We start from the raw sequence: 21,021 nt of genomic DNA on the forward strand, positions 1-21,021 counted from the left end.
GACTTTCTCTAAGCCAATAGCAATCGGGGATTTAGGCTCAAACCCATACATCAGCATGAACGGGCTAAATCCAGTAGCAGAATGCTTGCTACTATTATAGGCAAACTCTAACTGTGGAAGATACCTTTCCCAATCAGACTGTCTGTGAGAGACATAGACTCTCAACATGTCCTCTAACGTCTGATTCATCCTCTCAGTTTGTCCGTCGGACTCAGGATGGTCAAAAGACGACATACTCAACTTCGTCTGAAGATGAGCAAACACATCTCGCCAAAATTGGCCAGTGAACTTAGTATCTCGATCACTGACGATATCCTCTGGGAGGCCATACAGCTTATAAAGCTGATCAACAAATAAAACCGCCAACTCATGGCTTTTTACTGTCAACTTCGTTGGTATAAACTTCGCCGTTTTTGTGAGTCTATCGACCACAACCCAAATAGCGTCATTGCCCCGACTAGTATTAGGCAAACCAACGATGAAGTCCATGGAAATACTCTGCCACTTGGCATCTGGGATTTCCAATGGATGTAACAGGCCAGCTTCCCTAAGGCGACCTGACACTGAGCGCATCTCTTCACATAGATCTCTATGTAAGAGCGCATTCTTGGCCAATAGAAATATCGCTTGACCAAAGCCAAAGTTCTCTAGATGCCTGGGTGCCCAGCGCTAGGAACATCGTGGCATTCGCACAAAATCTTTTGTCGAATCTCATCGATTTCCGGCACGCAGACTTTACCATTTCTAACAATAGTCAACCTCTAATGGAATATTGTCGTTGTCTCGTCTCTCTAGCACGACTCACTTGGGTCTCCGGACCACCCAAGCATGTATGCGAGCCATGCCCTGCTTCGACCTCGTTCCATATCTTGCCAAAATGGCCATCAGAACGGCATAGCCCTCGGAGAGAGAGATAGAAATCCGTCGAGATTTCAACCATGGACAAAGCATTGACCTCAGGAATCTTGTTGAGCGCATCGGCAACTCGAATGCTGGATCCTTTTCTATAGCGGATCTCAAAGTCGAACTCTTGCATAAGCTCAACCCATCTAGCCTTCCGGCCTCTGAGATCACCCTAATCACAGATATAGCGCAAGGAATGATGATCTGTCCATGCAACAAACTTAGAGCCATACAAGTAGTGCCGCCATTTCCTCAGAGCGTGGACTGCGGCGTAAAGCTCCTTTTCATACGTTGGATAACGCATCTCAACGTCAGAAAGCTTCTTACTTTCAAACGCGACAAGACGTCCACCCTGGTATAATGCCGCACCAATAGCATAATCACTAGCATCCGTTTCAACCACAAACGGTTTGCTAGGATCCACAATGTGTAATATTGGCACAGTAGTCACCAAGTGCTTTAGTGTCCGAAAGCTCTCGTCGAGACGCTCATTCCAGACAACAAGGGGATTACCTTTGCGACAAGGATCCGAAGTCTTCGGCCCTTTCACCCCTCCTTTTAAAAGTTGCGTAAGCGGAGCAGCAACTTTAGAGTAATCTTGCGAAAGAATCCAATAAAGCCTAAAAAGGACTTTACTTGGCGTACATTCTTCAGAATGGGCCAATTTCGCACTTTATCCAACTTTTCAGGGTCGACACGAATTCCATCGCGAGTAATGATGTGACCCAAGTACAGAAGATCTTTTTTTAAAGAATTCACACTTCGAAGCCTTAGCGTAAAGCTTCTCAGTTCTCAGTACTTCGAGAACAGTGCGTATATGCACTAGGTGCTCAGACAAACTTCGACTGTAGATCAAGATATCATCGAGAAATACAACAACAAAGTTGCCCAAAAATTGTCTCAACAGATCATTCATCATCTGCTGGAACGTAGCTGGAGCGTTGGTCAAACCAAAAGGCAAGACCAAAAACTCGTAGTGACCATAACGCGTATGGAAGCCTGTCTTAGGAATATCTTCCAGTTTGATTCGTATCTGATGATAGCCTGATCGCAGGTCTGTCTTCGTAAAATACAACGCTCCATGGAGCAGATCTATCAGATCGTCCATACGCGGGAGTGGGTACTTGTTCTTGACAGTGAGCTTACTCAACCCCTTGTAATCCACGCAGAAGCGCATAGTGTTATCCTTCTTGCGAGAAAGTGGCACTGGCGCTCCCCACGGGGATTTGCTAGGCCGAACAAAACCCCTGTCGAGATAACCCTTCAGCTGTCGCTGAATCTCGTCCTCCTCGGTTTTACTAAACCGATAGGGTTGCTTTGAGAATGGCTGACTACCAGCCACCAACTCAATGCCATGATCTACTCCTCTCGAAGGCGGCAAGCCAGGAGGTAGATCATCAGGAAAAACATCCTTGAAATCAGTCATGATTTCTCAGATAAAGTTGGATTCGTCGGAATCCCCAAGTTCAACAAAAGAACATGAAACATTTTTACGAAATTCAGTGACAGAAGTACCAAGCACTAATGAATCAAACCAAGCAGACGGTACACATTGATAAAAGTCAACATCAGAAGACTTTATTTCTTTATACATTTCCAAAGCAGTAACAACTGGTATTGCAAAACCATTATTTACAGACTTCTGATTACAAAGCGACACAGATACATGAGGCATGTTCTGCTTAACAAAAACAAGAGAGTGATGTACATAGTCTATATACAACGAGTCTTGTTTATCATAAAACCATGGAATTCCTAAAATAACATCTGCTCTGTCCAGGCGCATGATGTGGAAATCCGTTCTCTTTGTAATCAGCCAGCTCGAGCGACAAGTCTGGAATCATCCGATTCCATACATCCATATCCACGCCACGAGCCATCTTCACGCGATACTCATGGTCACTGTCCTGCGTCCGTAGGTTCAGTTTCTGCACCAATTTTGCATCCACAAAATTGTGTGAGATTCCATTATCAAGGAGTACGGTCACGTCGTGACCATTGATCTTCCCGGGGAAACGGAGAAGATCGTGCTTATCAAACACTTTGGTGCTAAAAGTACAATGTGTGCATGAACTGTGTGCTAAGTGATGGATTTCAACATGAACAACATCAGAGTCCTGAGATCTCGTGAATCTGAACCGAAGGACGGCCTTGCGGTTTCTGCGTCTTCTTCTTCTTAGGGCAATCCTTGATTTGGTGACCCGTCTGGCCACATCCGAAGCAAGCCCCCTTCTTCACTGCATCGGCAACTGAAGCGTTTCTGGCTTTCTTCTTTTCGTGAGAAGATCTCGGCGGTGATTTGGATTTACGCTGGAATCGGGGTCGCTTCCTCGAAGCACCCTCACCGGATTGATGGTCTGCAGTTCGTTTCTTCTCATAATTCGCTCCATTTATCAAATGAAACGTTCTGGCCTTGGCCACTGCATCCTAGACATCAGTCGGGGCTTTATCCTTAATCAAGGCCCAACGGTAGTCCTCATGCAATCCCAGCAGACAAATGTGCACGGCGTGCGTAGAATCCACCTTGCAGAAGGTGAGTGCCTCTTTGAAAGCTGTCGTATATTTATCAAAAGACAGAGTTTTCATCGAAAGACTCTATAGTTTGGCGTAAGCTTTCAGAGGGTCCATTTTAGCGAAATCCTTCTTGAATTTCACGCAAAAATCAGCCCACGTCGTAGGCGTTTCTGACATATCATGCCACCAGGTAAGCGCCTTACTGCGCAGATAAAGAGGAATCGTCTGAATCCTCCATTCATCATGCTCCCCATGGAGATCAAAGTATGTAGTCCACTGGTGCAGCCAGTTATTTACAGCCAATTCCGTACACTCCTTCTCTTCACTTGAGAAATTTGTAGTCTTATTCCGAATTGTGGCAGTCGGACCACCCTGTGAACGCCCAAAAGCAGCAATCTGCGTCCGCAAATGCTGGAGATGGGTTTCGCGCTCGGAAATACGCGCAGTCGTCGACTGAGCCATATTTTCGAGAGTAGAAAGTCGGTAACTGAGCCCCTGTACGACCCCTTCGAGAGAGGCCAAGCAAAGGGTCGTCTGAACATTCGCGTTTTCCAGAACGGTAACATGCTGGTTGAAGCTCTGGAAAGTGCTTGTAATCCATGTATAGAGAGCATGCGTGAATGGAATTTGAATGTTACTTGGCGCGTCATCACGCTGCACATCCGAGCTGGAGGAATCCATGGCGAAGTGCGTGAAAAAACTGGAAAATTCACGCGAAACTAAGCCTTTTCTGCACTTTTCGGTCGCGAAAAGTTGAGGTTGCGAAGAGCTCCACGCGTCGGTGTGAGTGCTTGAAGGTGAGCAGGTGATGGCGGGAACGCGGGAGCGCGGGCGGGTAAGAGAGAGCAGGCTAGGGAGAGAAGCAGAGGCTAAAAACTCATTTCTCTGCAACTTTGAAGTCTCTGTAAGTGAGTTATTTTAATAACTCAGGTTTCAGACCTTAACTTTAAAAAAACTCAAAAGGTCTTGGCCACATTTTAAAATATAAGGCCACTTAAAAACGTACGCTAGGCTGCCACGAGGTGCCGCATGGAAAAAAAAATCGCCCCCCCTCCAGGCTCGTGGATGCGCGTGCCTGACTCACGCTGGAGGCCAGCTGGACTAGCAACCTCTCCACGCTGGAATTCTTGCGCTACCTCTCTTCTTCCACGCTGGGCTTCTTCCTTCGATGACACTCTCTCTCTTCGACTGGCAGACAGGTTTGCCTGCTTTATACTGCTGAGAGTTACTCTCTCTCTCTCTCTCTCTCTCTCTCTCTCTCTCTCTCTCTCTCTCTCTCTCTCTCTCTCTCTCTCTCTCTCTCTCTCTCTCTCTCTCTCTCTCTCTCAAAAGTCAGGGCTGTATATTACTGAGTACAATATAATCCCCAGCGGATGCCAAAATAGCCTATCACATGGGGTGTACAAGCTAAATGTAAGGATGAGAGCCACTGTAGTGACAACTCGACTAGAACAATCTCATGGTGGTCGGTGTGATGAGTGGAGGAGAAACCACCGAGGAGGGGCATAATGCCATGTAATCTGGCCACCTGTAAGTGTGAAGAAGAGTGGGGATCGGGCCCAACGCCGAAGGAAGGCAAATCGACGAGCCTCGGCTGCTCGAGATGTACCTGAGGAAGAATCCCACTGCCAAATCAGGGTGTGAATGATGTCCAGCCAAATGGCAGTGAGGGTATCCTGAAGGAGCTGTGGAGCCGCACTTGGCATGCATTTGACACCTTCCCAATGCACTTTGCCAAGATTCGACATATATCGACTAACAACCTTCACTGCATAAGCAATGTCGGGATGAGTGGCAACCATAGCATACATAAGAGGACCACAAGCTGATGCGTAAGGGATTCCCTTCATTGCTTTCAATGCCACCTCATCCCTGGGGCAATCTGCTTTGCTAAGCTTGGTGTATGGAGATGAAGTACTCCAAGAGGCTTAGCATCAACCATATTAAATCTGTCAAGTACTTTTGCAATGTACTCTTCTTGAGATAAAAACAGCAATTTCAGCTTTCTATCTCTTTTAATACGCATGCCCAAAGCATTACCCAAATCCTTTATAGCAAATGCTGAATTTAGCTTACGTTTCAGAGCATCGAGACTAATCTTATGTTTCCTGGCAAGCAGCATGTCATCAACATAGAGAACAAGTATGATGGGACTACCATCTTCATCCCTTTTTGTATACAAACAATGATCTGCATGGCTGCGTTTAAAGCCTTGAGACAACATAAAAGTGTCAAACTTCTTATACCACTGCCATGATGATTGTCTCAAACCATACAGAGCCCTTTTCAGTTTGCATACTAGTTCCTCGCACATAGGAACTACAAAACCCTTAGGTTGTTTCATGTATATGTCCTCCTCAATATCACTATGCAAAAACGCCGTCTTTACATCCATTTGATTCAACTCCAAATCAAGTACCACAAGGAGAGCAAAAAGGACATGTAACGTTGTAAGCTTTACAACAAGAGAAAAGATTTCTTGAAAATCAATTCCTTCTTTCTGTGCATATTCTTTTTCAACCAATCTTGCCTTGTACTTGGATTTTTCATCCACGATCTTAATCTTGTATACCTATTTGTTAAGAAGAGCCTTTCTCCCTTTAGGCAATGACACAAGACCCCAAGTATAATTTGCATACAAGGATTTCATTTCCTCTTGCATTGCAAGCTCCCACTTACTACTTGAATCACATGACTTAGCCTCTTTATAAGTAAGAGGTTCACCCTCATCTAACAACATTACATGATGCAAAGAGGGATTAAATCTCTGTGGTTACCTTCTCAAACGAGTTGACCTGCGTACCCACTGATCTACATTCTCAGGCAACGGTTCTACACAATGAGGCAACTCATTTTCAGCTTTATCATACTGTTGAAAATCATTTTTAGCCAATTCACGTGGCTGTCCATTCTCGTTAGGAGCATCAATATCATGTCCTACCTCTCCTGGCTCAAGGTTAGCCGGCTGATTATCAATTTCAACTTGAGGTAACGCATTATGAGGCTCTTTTTCAACATCAATGGGTGGCACGAGAGGCTCAGCTTCGTAGCCAAATACTCTCAAATGATCATAAGAGGCAAGTTTGCCAAACCAAACCTTCTCTAGAATGTCATTTTTCGGCGTACTAAAAGGAGAGCGATTGCAAAATGAACTGCAGTTTTTAATGCCTCTCCCCAAAACTCTTGGGAAAGATTAGTGGTGGACAACATGCAGCGCACTCTCTCGCATGAAGTACGGTTGTACCTCTCAACCACACCATTAGAACACGGATTATAAGGGGCTGTCAATTCCCTCTTGATCCCATTATCATCACAAAAACACTCAAATTCAGCAGTTATATATTCTCCTCTATTGTCGGACCTGAGACATTTAAGCTTAGCACTCTTTTGAGTAGTGACAAAAGCATGAAACTTCTTAAAAGCATTAAAAGTCTCACTCTTACATTTCAACAAATGCACCCATCCTTTCCTAGTACAGTCATCAATAAATGTAACAAAATACAATGCACCACCAAAAGACTTAACACGCATAGTGCATACATCGGAGTGAATAAGATGAAGAGAATTAGCTTTGCGAGAGACACCAGAGTAATAAGAAGATTTCTTTTGCTTTCCATAAAGACAATAGTTACAAAAATCCAAGTTTTTGCCTTTTACATCAACCCTCTTCAAAGAGGAAAGCACATTAATACCCTTTTGGCTCATATAGCTAAGTCTCTTATGCGACAATTTCGTATGTGAAGCAACTTCAGTAACAGCAAGAAGCTTGCCAGGCAAAGCTTTGCATCGAAGATAGTACAAAGTACCTCTTTTAGACCTCAACTTCCATGAACCCCCACCAAAGATGGTAGTAAAACCATGTGCATCTAACTGGCCAACTGATAGCAAACTTTTCTTACTGCCTGGTACAAACCTGACATCATTCAATAAAAGATCTTGACCGTTGTTAAGAGCCAAGCGCATGGTACCCATTCTCTCAATATTGCAAGAAAAATTATCACCAAGTACACCTTGCCATAATTGCCTGCAACATATGTAGCAAAACACTCCAAAGTGTCACATGGAAAGAAGCACTAGAATCTACTATCCAAGACTGGGATAGGCTATCATTAGCACTAAGCAATGCATCAATGACATCTTTCTTGAGATAAGCATGTCTTCTACATTAGCTATAACCAAATCTGAGGGGCATGAAGCCGCAACTAAGATTTCTTCAACGTCTGACAACTCCTCAATGACCACACTAGAGTATGCATTTGCATTTTCAACCATAATTAAGGGACGGCGGGTCGGGGTCGGGAACGGGGACGGGACGGCAAAAGTCAGGAAATGGGGACGAGGGTCGGAACGGCAAAATAAAAGAGAGTTTTTTTGGCATTTTTTGACCTACACACATGCCACACACATAGAGCATCACTTTGACCATAAATTTACACTAAATAGACCAAAGAACACGAGTCATATAGGCTAAAATGTGCTAATAAAACATCGATGATCGATGGATACAAAATGAGAAGTGCATGCCACAAGGGCTCAAGAGTCAAAAAGCCTAAAGGACTTAGGACAAGCCTGAGGCCTCAAGGATAACAAAAAGTACAAAGGGCTATGTAGTAGGTAGAGTCGTAAACTCAAGAGTCTAGACTCGAGAGTCGAGTGATCAATGATCATCAAACTCAAGAAGTGCTCGCCTGCTGAATCTCCATATCGTCGTCGTAGTCGAGGTCGTCAGCGACGTATGAGGGCTCGGGAGGCTCGCATTGAGGCTCGAAATCCTCCTCTAGCTCCTCCAAAAGAGTATCGGCCATAGATGGATTCTCTTGTGCCATCTCCCACTCAGTGAAAGGATTTGCCTTGTGTGTGACGCTCTTGGCAAGCATGCGCAAGTTAGCGCTCACAAACACCAAATCATTGGCCCTCTGAACCCCAAGGCGATTCCTCTTCTTAGAGGCAATGTGGTTGTACACACTCCATAGTTGCTCCAAGCAACTAGTGGTACATGCTTGGCTAAGGACACGAACAACCAAGCGCTACAAATGTGGGCCATCTCCTCCATAGTCTTCCCACCACAAAACCGAGCCAATCTTGTTGCGATCAAGCTGTGCATCTACACATCCATAGAAGCCCTTCTTTTGCCTGTAGTTGAGTAGCTCGTCTCTAATCTTGCGCCTAATGTCACTTCTAGGCTCAAGGCGCTCCAATGCAAGCCGCCATCCTTTGCTCACCTCCTTGTCGATCTCTTGACGCCTTCCCTGAAACTCAGGGTCAAGCACATAAGCTGCCGCATGAAGTGGAGAGTAGTATCCATTCCACCTCGACTCACACAAGCCATGAATCTCCGCATACTGAACAGGGTCAGGCACAAGCTTCTCAAGTGCCTCTATCATCCGATCCATGGCTTCGTAGACTTTGCCAATGCATGGCTGCAAGCCATCCACCACTCGAAGTAGGTGTAGAATAGGCTTGACCATGGCGTCAAGAGTCTTCACCTCCTCCCACCAAGCGGCGTCGTCGGCCCATTCTCGGCATTTCAATCCTACTGCTGATGTAGACTCCGGCATGGCCTGGAACTCATCACTGAGAAAGAGGCCCCTTAAGGCTCCGCCACATGTAGACAAGCGGCCTAGCATAAGCCAATTGAATGCAAATCTTGTCTCTGAATATTTGAGCAAGGACAAGTGGCTCCTCTTTGAGAATTCAGGGCGCACTTTTTGATGGTTGAGCACAAAGGAGACAATTCGAGAGGCGTCACCAATGGTGGGTGAAATCCATGACAAGTTCCCTATGTCCTTGAGGAGGTTATTGAGACAATGCGCCATGCAAAATGTGACATGGATGCTGGGATACATGCCCTCAATGATAGCTCCGGCTACCCTATTTGACGCCTCTCCATCTGCAACCATACAAAGGACATTCTCCGGGCCGGTGATCTCTATGGTGCTTGTCCACTCCGCAGCAAGCATCTCGGCGGCCTTGCCACTATCAGAAATCATGTGACTCCACAAAGTACATCTCCCCCCGAGAGTAGGCCACCACCCCGTGGATGGAACGCTTGCGGGTGTTGCTCCATCCATCTACAATGAGAGAGACGTCATTGGTCTCCCACAAATCCTTTGTTGCTTGGGCTGCTTGCTCCACGGCAAGCTTCTCTTTGTCAAGGAAGGTGGTGCGAAGCCTCTCCGATGAAGGTGGCACATAAGAGGAGCCATATTCCCCTATTTTCGTAACCATGGTTCGAAAGTATGGAGACCTATCCACACAAAATAGAGCATGTTGTGTTAGTATGGAGAGTCGAGAGTCGAGAGTCGAGAAGTAATAACCCATTATGAATACAAAATGGAAGATTGCAATGTGCATATGCCAAGGGAAACTCACCGCGAAGCATGGAAGGCAATGTGGTCGTGGAAGAAGAATCGGGCAACCGACCTATCCACCTCTTCCTTCAATTTAGGATTCCAATTTTCGTTGAGAGTGGTTTGGCGATGCAGAACGGAAGAGGACGGTGTAGATGCATGGCTCTTGAAACTTCGAAAGATGTCGTCAAGGTTGGCTTCCCTTTGCTCTCGCGGTGTCGCCGTGGCGGAGGGATCAACGGCAACAAAACGGCCCCTCTTGGCCGCTTCCGCAACCTCATACACCATGAGCTTCTCAAGAAGATCCAACCTCTTCTCGGGAGCTACATGAGGGCAAAACTTCACCTCGTGACCGGGTTCATGAAGAAGATGGGCTCGCACTTTGTTTGAACCACCCGTTCTCTTGTATGGGCATAGCTTGCACGTCCATGGTCTTGCACCGCCACCTTTGCCACGCGAGCTAAAGTCGACTTCATCCCAGCACGACCACGTTTGCACGGCGGGCCTCCTTCGAGAAGAACCGGCTTGAGAAGTGGAGTTGGCTTGAGATGACATGATGGTGGAGAGACTCGAGAGAGTAGAGCTTAGAAGTTAGAGGTGATAGAGGAGAGCTTGTGTGGAGAGAGAGTAGAGGAGAGCTTCAAAGTGGGTAGAAGAGAGAGAGCAGAGCTTCAAAGTTCAAACTTCAAAGTGGGTAGAAGAGGGAGAGACTTGAGAGTGGAGACTAGAGTGTAGAGTAGTCAATGGTCATGCTTCAAGCTTGAGCCTTGAGGCTTGAGCAATGAGCATTGAGTAGAGAGGAAATCATTGAGTAGCTTGAGCTTGAGGGAAATTGCAAATTGGAATGAGACTATGAGTATTAAGAGGCCCAAGGGAGCCTTTTATAGCCTCCCATGGGCCAAGGCCCCCCAAAATGTAGCAGTTGGGGCTGCACAGAGCTGTTAAAAACGATCAAAAAAGTTGAAAAACGGTCACTTTTTTCGGCCTGACTGCAACCGACTCCGTCCGACCCCTGCCGTTCGGTCCGTCCCCGGTCCGTCCCCCCTACGACCCGCCCGTCCGGCCCGAATTCCGTCCGTCCCACAGCGTCCCCTTCCGTTCCCGGCCCGGTTACGGCCGTCCCCCGGCCCTAGGGCCCGTCCCCCCCGTCCCCTGTAACTATGTTTTCAACATCCTTGGAGGAATCACCTGCTGATTTTTCCCCTTTCTTCTCATCTTTCTTCTTCTTCTCTTGCGCTTCCTTCTTCCTATCCTGTTCTTTCTTGAAATACCTGCAATCGGGTTTCTTGTGACCCTTTCTGTCACATTGATAGCAAGTGACATCCTTATCCTTTGTCTTGCTCTTACTTCTATTTTGAGTCCTGTTGCCCGCATCACGCTTTTGATTTCTACCTCTTGTATTGTAGGCAGAGTTGCCACCTTTCCCACTAGACTTCGGTCTAATCTCTTCATTGAGAATAGACCCTCTCACACCGTCATACGTGAGGCTGGGACTGTTACTCAAGGAGACAATCAATGTCTCCCAAGTATCTGGCAATGTCATAAGCAAGAAAATAACTTTCAGCTTATCATCAAATTGTTGAAGCCCACTGTTCTGCAACTGACTCAACACACCTGTAAAAGAACTCAAATGCTCAGAAGCCGACTTCGACTCATCAAGTTGTATATTCACCAACTTTCGCATCAAATGCACCCAGTTCACAGACGTGGTGTTCTCATAATTGGATTTAGCTTTTGCCAAATAGCATAAGTAGTGTCCAAAGCAAGGTGGAAAGGTACGTAGTGTACGGCATGGTTAAGGTACGCACTTCCATACTCAACCACCTTTCAAGTACGTAATAGGTACGTACCATTTGTAAAAAAATCATATTATATTGAAATTAATTTCACAGAGCTTTCAAAAATTAGACTCATAAACAAATTAACATGGGCAGAGGGTCGCAAAGAATACGTGCAACTGTCTGATTGTCTCTGAAGGTCTCTACACAAATCTGCTCTCTAGAAATCATAACAAGTGCGTCCCAAAGTTTTAAGCCGTGGCACACACTTCAAGAAGCCTAAGCCACACAAAAGGGCTCGCCAAAACTGTCCGCCAAAATCAATGTGTTGATTTCTCCCAAATTTTTCAAGTTGGCTGTACAGTACCGTACAGTACGTATTGTACCGTACCGTACCATTGTACCGTACTGAATGGTTCCGTACGTACGTACGGATGCTACCTTGGTCCAAACGCTTGATGTCCGTCAAAATGTCATCATTGATAGCCATTTTGAAGTAGGCCATGGCCTTCTTATTCAACCTGGCCCTATTCAAGTCAGACAAACCTTGCAGTTTATTCTCTTCCAATGCATCTTCACAATCCTTTAAGAAAAGCATACCTTGCATACGTTCTTGCCAAAGGTCGAACCCTTGACCATCAAACCGTTTGATTTCCATCAAACTTTTAATGTCAAATGCGGAAGAGGTAGCATCCATCTTAACTCAACCACAAGTGTGTATACAAGATAGATGCAATAGGCTGAAAATTTTAGGAAATAGGAACAACCACAAGACTTTGCATACAAAAGACCACAGTTTCTTTACAGGAAACTGTCCAAATCTGAATTTTCAGCTGAAGACACGATTTAAATCACCTGTACTCAGCTTTTCACTCATGTCCGCACTAAACATCAATACATACGATCCCATAAATTTGGTACACCTGCTATTGCTGTTATAACCTGTAATAACTTGTAAATCACTTGTTTTGACCTAATGTTTTGGCAATTTCGGTGACCTTCTTGACCCCGGAAGCAATGAGCTTCGCAATGGAAGTGAAAATCATAGCGGGAAAGCAATATAGCTTGCTGTCTAGCAGCCTACACAAGTCCTGTTTCACACCCTAAGGCTCTGATACCAGTTGAAAGCGCGAAGGTGAGGCTACCAAGAGATGCGCGAGGAGAAAAAAAGTCACAAACGGGAGCGCATAGCAATATAAAATATACTCGGATAAATAAAATTTATCACTTAATATTGAAGCCAGAGGATATAGAGAGAAATAGATAGAGAGAGAGAGAGAGATAAAGTGAGAAGATCGACACAGTATTGGGGACCAGAAGATGCACCTCTCGACTATGGATATTCCCTTTCCGATGCACCCGTCACCCACCTTGTGACGCATCAGGAATACCCATCACCTAGACACTTCCTACCGAACTTACGGTACAATCTCCTTCGCGATGCTCTATGTCACCCATCCTATGACGCACCAGAGATATCCGTTCCCGGATGGTCGGATACGTCTTCCCGATGCTCCCTATCACCCATCCGATGTGACGCATCAGAAGTGCCCATTCCTGGTGGCCTTACAAATATTCCCATTCACAATGCTCCCGTCATTACTTTGAACGACGCACTAGGAATACTCTGTACTCGGATGTCTCCAGTGAGAAAAACCCTCTCACTTAAAATTCCAATAATTCATTTAGAATTATTTTTCCTGTTGTTCCAAGCGAGAAAACCCTCTCACTTATAAATCCAATAATTCATTTAGAATTATGTTCTTGTCAAATAAAGCCAGTTTAGCAACATCCCTCTCACTTATAAACAGTTGTCCTCAACTGTAGAGGTCCAACTGAATTGCCCGGGCAAAAACCGGAAAGATTCCAAATCTTGCTCAACGGTGAGTTGAGCTGGTCCTTTCTCAAAAGAGAACTTAAAAATTAAACTAAACAGAAATTCAAAAATTCAATAATTCAATACTTACCTTACCGGTTCATGTCCTTCCTCTAGTACCTCGAGGATATCCTTCACCAATCATCAAACTAACGAGCCATGTAAGAACTCATCATTCACATCTTTCCAACAGATCGGAAGTTTTCCTTATCCGAGAATCTGTTAGCTCAATTCCACCTTCTCAATCCCGAGAAGAATAATCCTCCTAGAAATCAATCTAGGTCTTTGCCCTTGCACATAACCTTGCGCAAAAAGGCGCTCAAGAGAGTATAACAAACTCTCGTCCAGTTCCTTGGCACAGGTCTGCATCTTCGTGTGTTATCCATGTACTCAAAAGTGTACACAATTCTTAAGTTGTGTTAGAGTTTCGATAAACCTGGGAAATTACCTTCCCTTCGTAAGATCCTTAGAGTGAAGACGCTCAACTTGACCATCCCTTGGCTCGATCTTAAGAGCAAAACCCGCTCATCCAATAATCTAGGATTTCAATCCTTGGATTCCTCGAGCACAGGCCATAGTCGTCGTTGGTCCTTCCCTCGTAAAGAGAGTATTCCTTCACTTGTACGAAAAGCACTACCGTATCTTCCCTTACCGGGTAGGGGATGTGGGCTTAAAGAGCATTCAAGCTTAATGAAAGCTTTTCTTTGCTTGAAAGCTCAGAATGGTTCCTTCATAATTTCCTACCCGCAATAACAGGTAATTTGTTGGAGAACTAACAGATACCAGATCAATAGTTGACCTTCCGGCTAGTTAAGCAAACCAATTCATTTCAGAAAACAATGTTTCAATTTGATCTTGCTCTCATAAACACTCAAGAGTGAGTAGTCCCAGTTAGACATAACCATACCTCGTGCAAAAGAGCAAATAAGCACGATGCACTTTATGATTTCCGCAAAGATGTAACTTTGATCGAAAACCTGCCCTCTCACTTAAAGTTCGAGGGTCTTTTGTTCCATAACTCAGGAGTTAGATTGAATTCCCTTACTCCAAACTTTCTATGTTCAATGGTTCCCGTCCCACAACGGGGATTGGATTCTATGTACCCTAAGGTGTACACTTTCAGCTTTTATTGCTGACTCCACCATCTGTTGCAAAGTATCTTGCAGATGCATTTACGAAATTCGGGCAAAAGTCCTTCGGTAAATTTCTTTATCGTTTCTTCCTCAAAGAGGTTCAAGAATGGAGTCACCTTGGAAAGAGTGAACAAATATTGATTCACATAATCCATGACTCGCTCGTGCTCCTATCAGGCAAACCGATCGCAATCTTCTTTGATGCCTTCCTCAAAGAGTAGACGAAAACGGAAAATTCAGCTTTGAATTGAATCCAAGTCTTGTTGTAAGTTCCTTGCAAAGCTTTGGTGTACCACCAAGTACTTGCAATCCCCTTGAGGTGTTTGGTCACAATGCCTCACCTTCGACGCTTCTCAGAAATTGCCGTTTGCAAAGGCAACTTCAAACATCGGAACATCTTCCCTTCTGTCAAAAGTACGAAACTTGACCGGAGTGTTCTGAGGTCTAAAGACCTTCTTCATATCCTTCCCGAAATATTTCTTGGCTATGGTTCCGGATTGATGTTCATATATATTTTCTGATTTCTGAAGTATCTTGAGCATTCCGCTCCTTGGATTCTCTAGGTTCTTGAGCATCATTCTCTTGTCGCCTTCTCAGAGAATCCAAAGCCTTGTGTCGACTTCTTGCAGAGAGAAAAAAAAAATCCAACTCTACGAGCTTTTCCTTGCAGGACTTAGGGTTCCGCCTGCTTACTTCTCTCTTGGCTTGTCATGGCTTCTTCCTGTATCTTCCCAGAGTCGTCCTCCTTTACAGAGAAAGAGAGGAGACCATGCTTTGATACCTCTCACAAACGGGAGTGCATAGCAATATAAAATATACTCGGATAAATAAAATTTATCACTTAATATTGAAGCCAGAGGATATAGAGAGAAATAGATAGAGAGAGAGAGAGATAAAGTGAGAAGATCGACACAGTACTGGGGACCTGAAGATGGGCTGCTCCCCCCCCGTAATAGTATCTTTATTACTGAGGAGAAGTCTATACAAGCACTTGAACCGAACGTATTACCACGTTCGTTCTAGAATAAGACTTGATGGTTCCCGAAAGCCTCGGCTTCCGATTCCTAGGGCAAAACCCTATTCCAAGGAACTTCCGTTCCTTATTCCAGTTCCTCAAGAATCAAGGTTCTCGCCTCTGGATCTCACCTTCCAGACTCAGGGCATGACATCCCTGCAACTCTCTTTTAGAACTCTATTTCCACAGTCCTCTTCCCACAGAACAACTCTGCTTTCTCGGACACGAAGTCCTTACTTGGGAATCCCAACTTCCGGATCGCAACTTGAGAGACTACCTCTCTCCGATCCGTGTATCTACTTCCCAAACTCGGGTACGAAACCCTTGGGCTAATCTAGCTCTAGTTCCTCAGAGCGCTTTTCTCCTGCAGAGGCTCATGCCTTCCTCTGTTCCTACTCCCTCACGAAGAGGAAGTACACCTGCAATCAAATACTCAAAGATCATAACATGAAAATCGTTACCTTCAAAGTCTCGACACTCGAAACGCAACTCGATTCTCGAAAAGCAATTCCCCGAAAGAGATCTCTACATAGAAAATTCCTCTCTTCCAATCCTACACACAAAAGAGGTGTGTTCTCGGGTTCCTTCTCGTAAATCAGCCCCGCCTACGACGTTTATGGGCTGAAAACAGAGAAAAACAGCAGCTTGTCGTGATGGAAACACGCTCCGTAGGCACTTCTTCGCGAGGGAACTCGCGCACTGGGTCTTGGCGACATCGGGTACACTTGGAACAGCCATGGGCATCATCGACAAACGTCTTCTTTGCGGGTGAACTCTGCAGCAGCATCTCCTTCTTGTAAAAACTGATCCTTTCCTCTGAGTGGCATGAGATGCTTTTATAGCTCCCGGCCACGGGCACGAATAGCTGCTCACGTAGAGATCGCGGCCGTTTTTTCGTTTTTTCTTTTTTTTTTGTCGTTGTTTCGCCAGGAAAAAAGAGAGAGAGAAAACGCTGGCTGATCTGTTGCCTTATTTATCGGATGGCTGCCCACTTATTAAGTGGGCGGCCGGTCACCTTTAAGAATGGTCTGAATCTGTCCAAAAACTCAAGAAAACCTTATAAGTTAAAAACAATGCTTTCACAGCACTTGCCAGGCATCCCTGGATGCAATCACACGCACAGTTGAAATGCAGACATAGACTTCCTCGCGGGAAAGCATTTGCTTTCTCAAAAAGCAATTCCGCTTTCTCAAAAGCATCCGTTTTTCCTCAAAGTTTCCTCTGAACCCATCTTCATTCAAGTGCTTGCCTTTCCTTGTGCACAATTCTAACACAGTTCGGAATTTCCTCTCGACTATGGATATTCCCTTTCCGATGCACCCGTCACCCACCTTGTGACGCATCAGGAATACCCATCACCTAGTCACTTCCTACCGAACTTACGGTACAATCTCCTTCGCAATGCTCTATGTCACCCATCATATGACGCATCAGAGATATCCGTTCCCAGATGGTCGGATACTTCTTCCCGATGCTCCCTGTCACCCATCCGATGTGACGCATCAGAATTACCCGTTCCTGGTGGCCTTACAAATATTCCCATTCACAATGCTCCCGTCATTACTTTGAACGACGCACTAGGAATACTCTGTACTCGGATGTCTCCAGTGAGAAAAATCCTCACTTAAAATTCCAATAATTCATTTAGAATTATTTTTCCTGTTGTTCCAAGCGAGAAAACCCTCTCACTTATAAATCCATAATTCATTTAGAATTATTTTCTTGTCAAATAAAGCCATTTTAGCAACAAAAAGTGCAGGTTTGGGCCGGGTAGAGCCAGGTGTGAGTGCAAGAAGGCTATGGCGCTATAGATCGTAAGCACACACAGAGAGAGAGAGAGAGAGAGAGAGAGAGAGAGAGAGAGAGAGAGAGAGAGAGAGAGAGAGAGAGAGAGTACGATTTTGGGAAAACCCACGTCTGTGGTTTTGTGGCCTTCCCACTTTTTATTATAAGTGACTTTAATAAATGTATCCAGGATCAATGTGAACATGGACAAAGTATAAAAATGTACATCAAGGGGGTCATTTAGGGCCTTTAACCCAACAGGGCTGATCTACAACACAACTGCTAACGCTAGATGATTTGGAAGAGAGCTTGTCCACATGCACATAGGGTTAGATGTGCACGTGATATGCATTGCCCCCTCTTTTGCTATCAAAGTAGTTACCCATAGTTGAGGGCAGCGGAAGGGTTTAAGGATTTTAACTCAGTACTTCGCACAAACACGAGGTTACTTTACTTCACGTGAACACAATGTGAGAGAGAGAGAGAGAGAGAGAGAGAGAGAGAGAGGACACCGCATGTCGGATCCCAACCACCCTAAAGAGCCCCCTTGCTTTAGATTACTTGCACAAATGTTGATACAATGACCAGATGTTGAATGTTGATGTTGAATACTTCATGCCAATGTTGATCTGATGCAAGAACGCTAAGGATGATCTGGTGCAAAAACGTTGAGCTGATCTAGTGCAAAAACGATGGACTGAACTCATGCAAAAACATTGGGCTGAATTCATGCAAAACACTGGGCTGAACTCATGCAAAACACTACACCTTCTCCAGGAAGCATAACAAAGAATGAGCCCTAGCCTCATATTTAAAGGCCCTAGGCCCCAAAAGCAGTTTTACAGTATCTTTCTTTACTTTCCAAGATTGGCTTCATAATCAGGACGGTCTTGGAGACCCCGCACACTTCAGCATCGGTAGCGCACGATTACCGACTATGAGTGCTCTTGTTCAGAGCACACACACACACACACACACACACACACTGCCGAAGGTGGTTTTGTTGCCTCGAGTGAGTAGTGGTTGGATCACACACAATGTGAAGTGTTCAGGCCTCCCGAACCAGTGTTTCATTTGCAAACAAATAGGCCATCTTGCAAAGGCATGTCCACTTAGGAGAGCTCGGCTAGTTCCACAGGCTCAGGCCCCTAGGGCTGGTCCTTCATCGAGTTCCGAGGTCCCCCCCACCAGGGCTTCGAAGACCCCTGGAGATCCAACTTCAGCAACGGCCGATGGCTAGACTGAGGAGGGATGGCATCAAGTCAGGGGCCGCAACTGATAGGGCCAAGCTCCTCACATGAATGGCGGTCCTACTGTTCCTCGACAGGAGTGGGTTGCTACGGGAAACCGCTTCGAACCTTTACAGCAGGAGACCCCTTAGACCCCTCTCCCCCCTCTTCTCTACGGGACCTGCCAGAAAGACTAGCGTTTTCAGCCTTAAGACCTGCGTTTTTCAGTATGCCCTGTAAGACAGAGCAATGAACACGGGAGTGCGCCCGATGCGCGATGAAATAAGGGTGGGAGTGGCTAATAAGTCTGGGGTCGGGGGACGAAGATACTTCATATAAATTTTACGCTCTTTGGTAGGACCGGTATGCTTTCAGAAAAGCACACGCCTGAAGCTATGATACAACTATCACGAGACGGGCACCACCTGCCAACGGAAAAGAACAGACTCAACAACTTTAAGCACTTCAAATAACAACTGAACTGAAAGAGATGCACGACACACAAGATGAGGGGTGGCGGAGTTCCACCCCAGAGAGCATTGGCCCCAAACCTTAGCGCCAACCAAAAGACATTAAAGTAAAGCAAGCCCACACACACACACACACCCAATTGCGTGGCTGTGATGACGTGGCAGTAGTATGGAGTCCCGGATTTTGCGCCGACATGCTGACGTGGCAGACCTGTACGGATTTCCACGTTTTACGCTGACTGCTGATGTGGCAGAGCTGTACGGATTTCAGCTTTTGCGCTGGCAGCTTTTGGGCATCTGCTTTTGGGCCAGTTGCTTTTGAGTTTATAGATTTTCATGTAAACTGCTTTTCATAGGCCAAGGGCCTTTAAATATGAGCCAAAGGCTCATTCTCTGGCATGCTCCGCGTGAGGTGCAGAGGATGGAGTACCGGCGATGTACTGAGTTCAAGCAATATAAAGAAATACCGTAAGGGGCCCCATCAGACGGGTTCCCATAAGTTGGTGGGGACTGCTTCTGCTTCTTCTTTTGTTGCTTCTTCACTTAGGGTTTAGGCCCTCGGCCGGGATCTACAAGTTGGCTCCATACTTCAATGGCTCGACACATCAACAGTTTGTGACATACCCACCCACACACACACACACTCATAGACCCAAAAGTTAATCTTAAGAGTACAAGAAAACCAAAACACGCAAAACCAAGCACCACTCACACACCCAACGTACACATAACACATCCCCCCCCCCCACACACACACACACACAAACCAAAGCAAGGAAATGCAAACAAAGAAAAAACAAAATTAAGGCAAACAACAAGACAACAATGCATAAAGAAAAGCAAAAGGAAAAACAAACCCACCCAAAAGCCTATACCAAAAAGCCGCCAAGGTAAGCCGCATCTGCATCACCAAGAAGACGAACCATTGTGTCGCTATGTAGGGCTCTTGTGCTTACAAGGTTCACTACATGCCAAGCCGAAGCAGGACTGGGGAGACCCTCCTCCAAGTACCATACTAGGACTAGTCAAGGCCATCATTCGCAGACAAAACACCAAATATCCAATCATCCGGCCCAAAGTGGTAAGTGGTCAGTGGCATGATAAAAGGGATTTTACTTCCAATAAAAAGGAGATACAAGCAGAAACAAGAAAACCAACGCCAGCATCACAAGCAGCAAAAGAGTTGAAGGAAACCCAAGAAACTTCTCAAAATCCTCTCAATCTCGAGATTTCATGCAACAATTTCTATCGATGGAGACTAACTAATGAATTTAATGCGATAACTCCAATCAGCTATCACACTCTACAACACCATATGTGGAAGACGAGGATTTTCAAAATCCTTATGATTCCTTGGCATGTACCTTACCAAGACAAGTGAATGTTCTCAACCACAGAATCAACTATAACTATGTTCCATTTGCTCCACCAATTCTCACCAGGCAATTTACACAGTTCTGGACCCGAATATTATTCTTCCTCCATTGATTTCTATTCAACTGCTGCTTCTCCACACTCTTCATTGATGGGAGGTTTCCACGCTATGAAAAATGAAAGCCATATTTTCCAAACTCATCCCACATTGATGGCTATGTATTGACCACCACCACCACCGCGAGTTCCATCATCAAACCCACCCCATGCCAGGACCTTACCCTCCGTATCCAACCTGATTTCCAAATTTCCTCCTATGATGCTTGGTCCAACCATTCAAATATGGTGCCTCTACTGTCGATTTGACACTTTCTGAAATGTCAAAGGATCAGCCTTAGAGCCTTGCAGTGTCTTCAACAATTTGATGTTTTTACACTGAAGATTCCAAGCTTGCCAGAGTTGCCAGATTTCTCACGGAAAATGCTCTACAATGGTGGAGTGCTCTTTATTGCCATGCTTCATGCTAAGACTTGGCAACAGTTCAAGGTAGCTTTTCCAAAGCATTATCTCACCACTCTTTTCGAATTGAAGGTC

The 21,021-nt window shown here is 45.3% G+C and overlaps 1 protein-coding gene across 2 annotated transcripts in view; it reads right to left on the reverse strand.

The window, feature by feature from the left end:
• Window positions 1-21,021, reverse strand: part of LOC147456229 (nuclear transport factor 2-like) — a 66,982-nt gene that overhangs the window by 20,455 nt on the left and 25,506 nt on the right. The window lies entirely within an intron of this gene.

This window comes from Adiantum capillus-veneris, chromosome 6 (genome assembly GCF_014529385.1).
Source record: "Adiantum capillus-veneris isolate H3 chromosome 6, ASM1452938v2, whole genome shotgun sequence".
NCBI classification, from domain to species: Eukaryota; Viridiplantae; Streptophyta; class Polypodiopsida; order Polypodiales; family Pteridaceae; genus Adiantum; species Adiantum capillus-veneris.